Below are 8,392 nucleotides of genomic sequence, written 5' to 3' on the forward strand. Positions count from 1 at the left end.
AGTCGATAAACAACCGTTTTGATAATTAATTATTTTTTAAAGTGCCCATATTATGCTCATTTTCAAGTTCATAACTGTATTTTGAGGTTGTACCAGAACAGGTTTACATGATTTAATTTTCAAAAAACACCATATTTTTGTTGTACTGCACATTGCTGCAGCTCCTCTTTTCACCCTGTGTGTTCAGGTCTCTGTTTTAGCTACAGAGTGAGACATTGCACTTCTGTATCATCTTTGTTGTGAGTCGCACATGCACAGTAGTTAGGTAAGGATCACATTAGCTAGCTAGCCGTTTCTCTAACTTCAGTCAGTACAAGGCAGGATTAGCCGGGAGACTTCTAAACGAGGGCGCACTTCCAACTTTGCGTGGAATACCTGCAGAACAGGGACATGTAAGTAGTTCTTTTGTAGATTATGGTGAACTTGTGTGTGTTGTAGCAGTGTTTTGCCATTGAGAACGAGGGGGCTAATCGCTAGCTTCGGCTAGTGACTTTGATAGATTTTGAACAGCTCACCCGGAGACTGAAGGCAGGTTATATACAGAAACCCGTATCTCACTCAAAACAGCATGGATGTTTTTATTTCCAAGATTGTATGCATGTGGAAGCACCAGAGACACAAAATAACACCCCAAATCCCATTTTTTCATAATATGGCCACTTTAAGCAAAAGTGCAGTAACTTGATGATGGTTACAAAAATGTTGGGGATCATCAAAGTTATTACAATTCAGTGGGACATCAATGTGTGTATCAAATTGCATGGCAGTCCATCCTATAGTTGTCGAGACCTTTCACTGAACCAAAAATGTCAACCTCATGGTGGCACCAGAGAAAAAGTCGGGATCACCAAAGTCATTCGGAATCTCCTTCTACGGTCCATGGATGTCTACAAAATTTCATAGCAACACATCTACCATGCTACTAGCATGGCTAATACTTTGTTGCCGCCCTATTTTAAACATAGGTGGTTTAGCTTACAGTGAATGGTAAGTTAACATATTGTAATTTTATTTGTACAGAGGTTTTCTTTGTTATTTTATAATATGTCTGAGGAAAATGTAGATATTTCCAATTGCCTTATCATTTTCCTCATTATGCCTTTGAATTTCCTCCATTACATAACCCGCTCGTTAGCTTGCTAAATTGTTCGCCTTGGTGGCTAATATGTTGCCGTTGGCTAGCAGCAGTGTTTTTACCAACTTAATCACTTGAATGCCAAGTATATTGTGTACACAACCTCCTATGTCGTAACCATTTGAAGGCACCATATGACCCATGTTATTTAACTGTTCTCTCAGTGAATCCATGCAATGAACCAATGAGGCTGAGTTGAAATGGCCTCTTAAGCACAAAGGGCATGCACTTTGCCCCATGACGATGGTTTAGCCCTTGTTTATTTTGCGCATTGACATCTGCGTCAATAGGGTAGGCTTGTGGTCATGCCTATGTTGATCAGTTTTTCTTTGACAATTTGTAAACCTGAAAACGGGTGTGAAAATGAGATCTTTCCTTCCAACCCTTGTTCTAGATCACATGTGCCAAACTCAAGGCCCGTGGGCCAAATCCGGCCCCTTGCAGATTTAGATCCGACCCGTATATCAGTTTGGGTTCACAATCAATTTTGGCCAGCCTAGTTGTGCGCCAAAAAAAAAAAAACACAGCAAAGTGTTTTTTAAACTGCAATTACCTGACATTCAAAGCAGAATATGGCAGATTTGCTGACTCTGAGACTCAGAAATTCCCCCAGAAGCAGAGAGTTTTCATATTCAGGGTGTGAAACAGGTGGTTGTCAAAAAAAATGTATCATTGTTTTGCTTGATTTGCTAAATTCGATGATGGCTAAGGTATTTTGTAGGGCTTCATGTCAACAAAAATGCGACAAAAAGCGTAAAAGAATGTCAGAAAAAACAACAAATTTACAAAAAGGTCACAAAAAAGTTGGAACAAAAACAACAAAAATTATGAAAAAAGCTACCAAAATGTTTAAAAAAAGAGAGTGACATGCAGTAACAAAAGCACGTCAATAAACTCTCCGTGTCTGGCCCTTGGTGTGATTCTCTTTTTCCAGTGTGGCCCTTAGTGAAAATGAGTTTGACACCCCTGTTCTAGATTGTAAGATATGTTGGTTGGGCACCAACAACTAGTGTTAATTCACGTTTTTTCCTGGCTGAGAATGTGCCTTTGGGGGGGGGGATTGATTAAGTAGGGGCTCTGGGGGTCCTCCCCCAGGGAATTTTAAGCTAATTTCATTTTCTGCATTCTGATACAATTTTATTGAACAATTTATGGTGGAAACATAAATAAAATACAAGTGAAAATTCTAAATAGGGCCTATAAAAATCTAATGGAATATAAGGCAGTAAGGGGACCTTACATCAGGGACCTGGGCCCTGATCCCAGTACACTTGACCCCAAGCAGTTCGCTTGTGTGAACATGATCCGTGCCCAAGTCCACTTGAAAGGGTGTTCTCAGTACAGTTCACGTGTACACCCATACTTGTCGCATCAGGTGTGAAAACCATCTACGAGACATTTTGAACCGGTCATGAAACTATCCCAAATTAATACTGATCCCACGATATCAGACGGCACTGCAGCCCGCCGAGGACAGACCCAGATCTGCTTCGCTGCCACCTTCGACCTGCAGTCAGAGCTTCAGCGGGACAGCAGTAGCTCCTCCTCCCGCCAGGAGCAGAGCTTCACCTCACTGAATCCCTTTTCTTTCTCCAATGCAGATTTCCAATTGATGAAATGAAATCCTTGCTTGGTGAACACTATCTCTGTCATTAGTCCGTTTCCTTCCTTAGCTCAGTGTTGACTTAATCAAAGGAAAGCTGTGGCAAGCCATCTGGCCAGGTGGTTGGGCTCAAGTGGCAGCACCTGAGAGCCAGTTCCGTCTCTGAGGGTATTAATAAGTCCCTCTACTGGGGCTGCTCGGGGTATATTCAGCTATTAACTTCAATTAAATGCAAGACGATTAAAGGCATTGCGAGGTGACAGATTTGCAAGAAGGGCGTAGGCAGGGAGTGATTAGATGTGACAGTTTCCCTCTAGAGATAGAGAGAGAGATTGTGCATGGACAGTAGCTTGTCCATGCACAATCTCTCTCTCTATCTCTCTCTCTCTCTCCCTGTCACACACCTCCACAATGGTACAGCCGTTTGGATATCACCCTGCCTTGGGCTTCCGATAGCTGGCTAACATTTCAAGACTGCATTCCTGAGATTTGCTTACTCCAAATCTTGTCTGGGAACCTGCAGTTTGGCAAAACACAGGACACGCAGGCAAACTATGACAAATCCATACAGCATTATCAACAGACTTCAACTGGCTGGCTTCTGGACAACAATCCTTTAAATTGTACACCTAATTGGCAAGCTGGAAAACCCATTCACTGAACAGCAGACACTGAAACCTAAAACCTAAAACCTTGACTTGCACTTTCTAAAAGTAGACTTTGGGAGAGATCTGCAGCCACTGCTTGTCACCAGTTTAATGCATGTGCCATTTGCCCCACAACACCCTCAAAGAAAAGAGGGTAGCCAATGTTGCCTCTCCTGTTTTATAAGCTAATCATTCACACAGGAGCAGGGATGTTCCCATTTTGTCTGGTGGTTATCACTGGTAGCTGTTAACGGTGGAGAATGACATTGTTCTCATTGCAGCTACTGTATGTTGATCAATCTTGTCATTCTTGATTCAGGTTTTGGCAGGACAATTTTGTTTTTCCTGCACTGCTGGACAACTAATTGGTACGAATGTTACATTTTGTTTCAGTGAATTAGGAAAAAATGACTGGACCGCTGTGTCCTGCTGCTGAATGTTAGTTTAAGGGGGGATATCTTTGACCGCAAGATTTTTGGAAGGAATTGTGTTATTGTGCCATGCTTTCACATTGAAGTGAACCTCCGAAACTGAGAATAAAGGGTCAAAACCAAACATATAACAAACTAATTTATTGTGCACAGATTAAAGGGAAATAGAATTCCGAAAATAAATTAAATAAAAACATCATAGAATAATGAAGGTCACATAAGGTTTTCGCTCACAAAGTTACCCGACTCGAGCTCTCGGCTTTCCTCTGAAGCATAGTCGCCCCCCCACCAACACTGTAACTTCATCACCTCACAAACCATGGAGCCACACTAGTATGTCTTGTGAATTTTATCTGGCTGAGAACTGCGGCCAGATTTAAAAAAAGAAAAGAAAAGAAAAAGTGCCATATGAATCGAAGTGATTAAGGCAAGGGTGTAAACGGAGAGGCTGAGCTCAGCGGTTGGGGTGGAGGGACCGTTCATGTCTGTGGCCAGCTGCACCTGTCCAACTGCCCTAAAGGAGCAGGGGCCCCACGGTGGTGCTCAGCCAAGGGGCAGCAGGAGAGGAAGGCAAGGAAGAGAAACTTAGCGGAGGTTGAGCTGAATGTGATTCCCCTGAGAATCTCTCCCACCACATGCTCACCAAATCTATAAATAACCTTTATTAGGTTTAAGTGGAATTAGTGGAGATGTTAGTCGTCAGCATGTTCACGGATATATAGACATAGACTTTCTGACATGAGGAGACGAAAGAGCGAGGGGGTGTTAATAATAAGAGCCACACACCCACACCCACACCCACACACACACACACACACACACACACGTACACTAGCACTGGAGCATGCACATGTGAAAGCTGACGCGGACATGGATGCAACAAATACCACAAGTAAAAACAATTAATTTACAAGAATATCATCATTTATTCATTTCCCATATTCACATATTTTTGGACTCCAGATGTTTTCTGATTTAAAAAAAAAAAAAAAAGAGCTTGCCTTCTCCACTTGAAAATTGGTCTCCCTACTTACTCGTCCACCCTGCTGCCCCACCGGGTTCACTGTTAATACATGAAATGGAGATGTCTTAAAATAAGCGTCAACTAAATTACTCAAAAGTGAAGTAAGAAAATGTAAACTTTATTGCAACTTTGTCATTCTAAGTTCTCTGATTTATAGAAGAGAAAAACACTTGTAATGGCACAGTCATCGTAAATATGTACATTGCTGATACTGCAATAATCCAGACACTTGTGTTGTCCAGATTTAAGAGTGGCATATTAAAGCACATGATTTGCTTAGTTCTGTAGAGGGAAGGAATAACACATCAAAGCTTTTCCTGCAACTTATACGTGAACATACCACAGCATTCCACAAAAGCATTAGAAAGGGAACTAGAAAAGCTCCTCGCACGAAGGGCTCGGTTGGAAAATCACAGTTTGTCCATTGTACATTCAGCTCTGGGAGAGATTAAGACGTCAATGTGTTTACAACATGCTGCGTTGCACTAAGACATTTGGTGATTTGATAAGCTTGAGCAGACCGGAGTCTTTGAGTTGATACAGTAAACACAATCAATTTAGTGGTAAAGCATTCACTAAAAGTGATAAGGTTTCAGAGTCTGTATCATCACTGCTGGCCAGTTAAGATTGTCTTGTGAAGAACAAATCAATAAAGAAAAGCCAGCTAAATAGCCACATAGAGCAATGCATCATGGTGCATAGGGGGTTAAATTTCTCCATGGGCCAGTTTTGCAATATAAGCCAAAAAATAAATCAGTTATCTAATTTACATATAATTATCGTAAAGCATCTAGTCAGGGTTGAAACCAAATAAAAAAAAAACATCTTACATAAGTTATACTGCTCAACTAAAGCAAGCAATGGATGTGGATGTGATTATGACAAAATGACAAAAGAGCTAGATAATTACTCATTAGTGTTCATGTCAAGTGGTGACTGCACCTCCTGTGACTTTAAAAAAAAATCTATTTCTAAAACAATCCAAGATGACTACAATAGAAAGATGTGTTACATATGAGAGCGTCATATTCATGTATTTTGACATTTTGGGAAATGCGCTTAGTCGCCTTCTTGCCGAGACTTAAGTCCTTTTCACACATGCACTTGGTGTTGGATCAGAACGTTAAACCGTCTTTACCCTGCCAACTCCCCGGTACAAAGTCCATGTGTAAATAGAGCAGCTCATTGTGTGGAGAATTTACAGCGAGCGAGTGGACATTGTCCTAGAATTGATTCTCTGGACATTGTCCAAAATGTTCCTATGAGAAAACGGCTTCAGATGAGAAGATTAATACCACTCTTGTATCTGTATGGTAAATGGAAGTCTACAACCAGGAGACAGTTAGCTTAGCATAAAAACTAGAAAATCAAGTCAATGCTAGTACCCAAGAAATAGTCCAGCACAAAACCCCTCTTAAAGGGTAACTAGCGTTTTTTTTCCAACCTGGACCCACAAAAACATTTTCCTATGTTGTTGTGTCTAAGTGACTGATGGCAACAGCAATCTTTGACATTGGTCCAGTGTTAAGCAAGATCGCTGCAGTCGGCAGCGGCTAAACAAGCTACAATGCAAGTTAATAGGGCAATTGTCCAGCTTGTTTTTACCTTAACAAAAGTGCTTGTTTTGCCACTGACAGGCTCTGATTAATATTCTAAGTGTCTGACAACATTATGGAAAGGATCCCTTCAGAGATAAGCCTTTAAAACCTCTTTCTGTTCAAACAGAAACAGCTCTGAAGTTGTTAGCGCTAAACCCATCAGACTCCATTTGAAAAAGCAATACTTGTGTGTGTATAGAGCCAACATATTTTCACATGTCAATCGTTAAACTGTGTTTATTTCAACCAACAATAAAGTTTTGGTTGAAATAAAGCTACAATGTAAGTTAACAGGGAAATTGTCCAGCTTTTTACCTTCACCTTTTTTTACCTTCACAAAATTGCTCGTATTGCCACTGACAGGTTCAGATTAATATTCTAAGTGTCTGACAACATTATGGAAAGGATTTCTTAGGAGGTCGACCTTCCTTTTAAAGAGTAAGATCCTTTTTTTAAACATAAAAACATTGGCGAAATTGCGTTCGCCAAACCCACCAGACTCCATGTAAATAAACAGTAATGTTAGCATCGTAAACAGAAACAAAATAAAACTATGAAAAGCTGTTTTGGGTCGTTTTCCCACTTTCCCAACCATTACAACTCTAGTTTTGGTTGAAATAAACACATAGTTTTACATGTGAAAATATGTTGGCTCTATACACGCTAAAAGTATTGCTTTTTTTAAATGGAGTCTGGTGGGTTTAGCGCTAGCGGCTACAGAGCTGTTTCTGTTTGAACAGAAAGAGGTTTTAAAGGTCTATCTCTGAAGGGATCCTTTCCATAATGTTGTCAGACACTTAGAATATTAATCGGAGCCTGTCAGTGGCAAAACAAGCACTTTTGTTAAGGTAAAAACAAGCTAGACAATTGCCCTATTAACTTACATTGTAGCTTGTTTAGCTGCTGCCGACTGCAGCGATCTTGCTTAATACTGGACCAATGTCAAAGATTGTTGTTCCCATCAGTCACTTAGACACAAAAACATAGGTTGGAAAAAACGCTAGTTACCCTTTAAAACCACAATTCATCATTTACACTTTGGTTTTAGTAACAAATAATATATAGATTGTTAATTAGTGAAATTTAGAGGTCAGATTATGTTAGCTTTGGACAAGGCTAGCTGTGTTTCCAGTCTTTACACTATACTAACCTAAGGTAAGCTAAGCGGATGTTTGCGGTAGCTTAATGTTTACCGTAAAGACGTGACAGCAGGAGCGGTCTTCCTATATCTAACTCTGCAAAAAAAGCGAATTAGTGTATTTCCCAACATGTTGAACTATCTGTTAAATTCTCATTGAATGTGGTGTCGTCAACAAGGCTTTCTTCAGAACATAAATTGGCACTCACACATGAAAGAGCATATCAACACAACATCAGAAAGATGTCAGAAAGGAAAGGAAAAAATGAGCAGCCCATTTTAAAGCTCCTACGACAGCAGGTTAGTAATAAGGTAATTCAAAAATGGCCAGAGTTACAATTACAGTGGCTTGGCCTCAAATTCATCTGGCCTACAGTACTAAGGGACATTAAGACATGTCCAACAGAGTGGTATGTTGATAAATTAGAACTCTTTTAAGAATAAGTGCTAAGGGGTGATCGGTTGTTGTCTGATGAATCTGTAAAGCAGTGAAAAACCATAAATTGAGGTAAATTCATAAAACGTCGAACCGTTGGCTTGCTAAGTTCAAGTAAAAGCCTCTCAAAGGAGTGAGCAACACATAGGGTACCATGGTGCGCCAGTCTCAATACAAAGCTTTCTGTCAGCTAATTTCCTCCCAATAAGCCTTTTTCCTTTGTCCTTTTCTCCTCCTATATCTTCATTTGGTCTTCTTGAGAGATTCAGATTGCTTTGTTCCTCCTTATCAAGAAAGCCGACAGCGATTAAAAATGTAAAGACTGTAGAAATGCAGTATGTAAACGCACAGATTTCTCCGGAACTTACAAAAAACAGGCA

Source organism: Perca fluviatilis, chromosome 8 (genome assembly GCF_010015445.1).
Source record: "Perca fluviatilis chromosome 8, GENO_Pfluv_1.0, whole genome shotgun sequence".
NCBI lineage: Eukaryota > Metazoa > Chordata > Actinopteri > Perciformes > Percidae > Perca > Perca fluviatilis.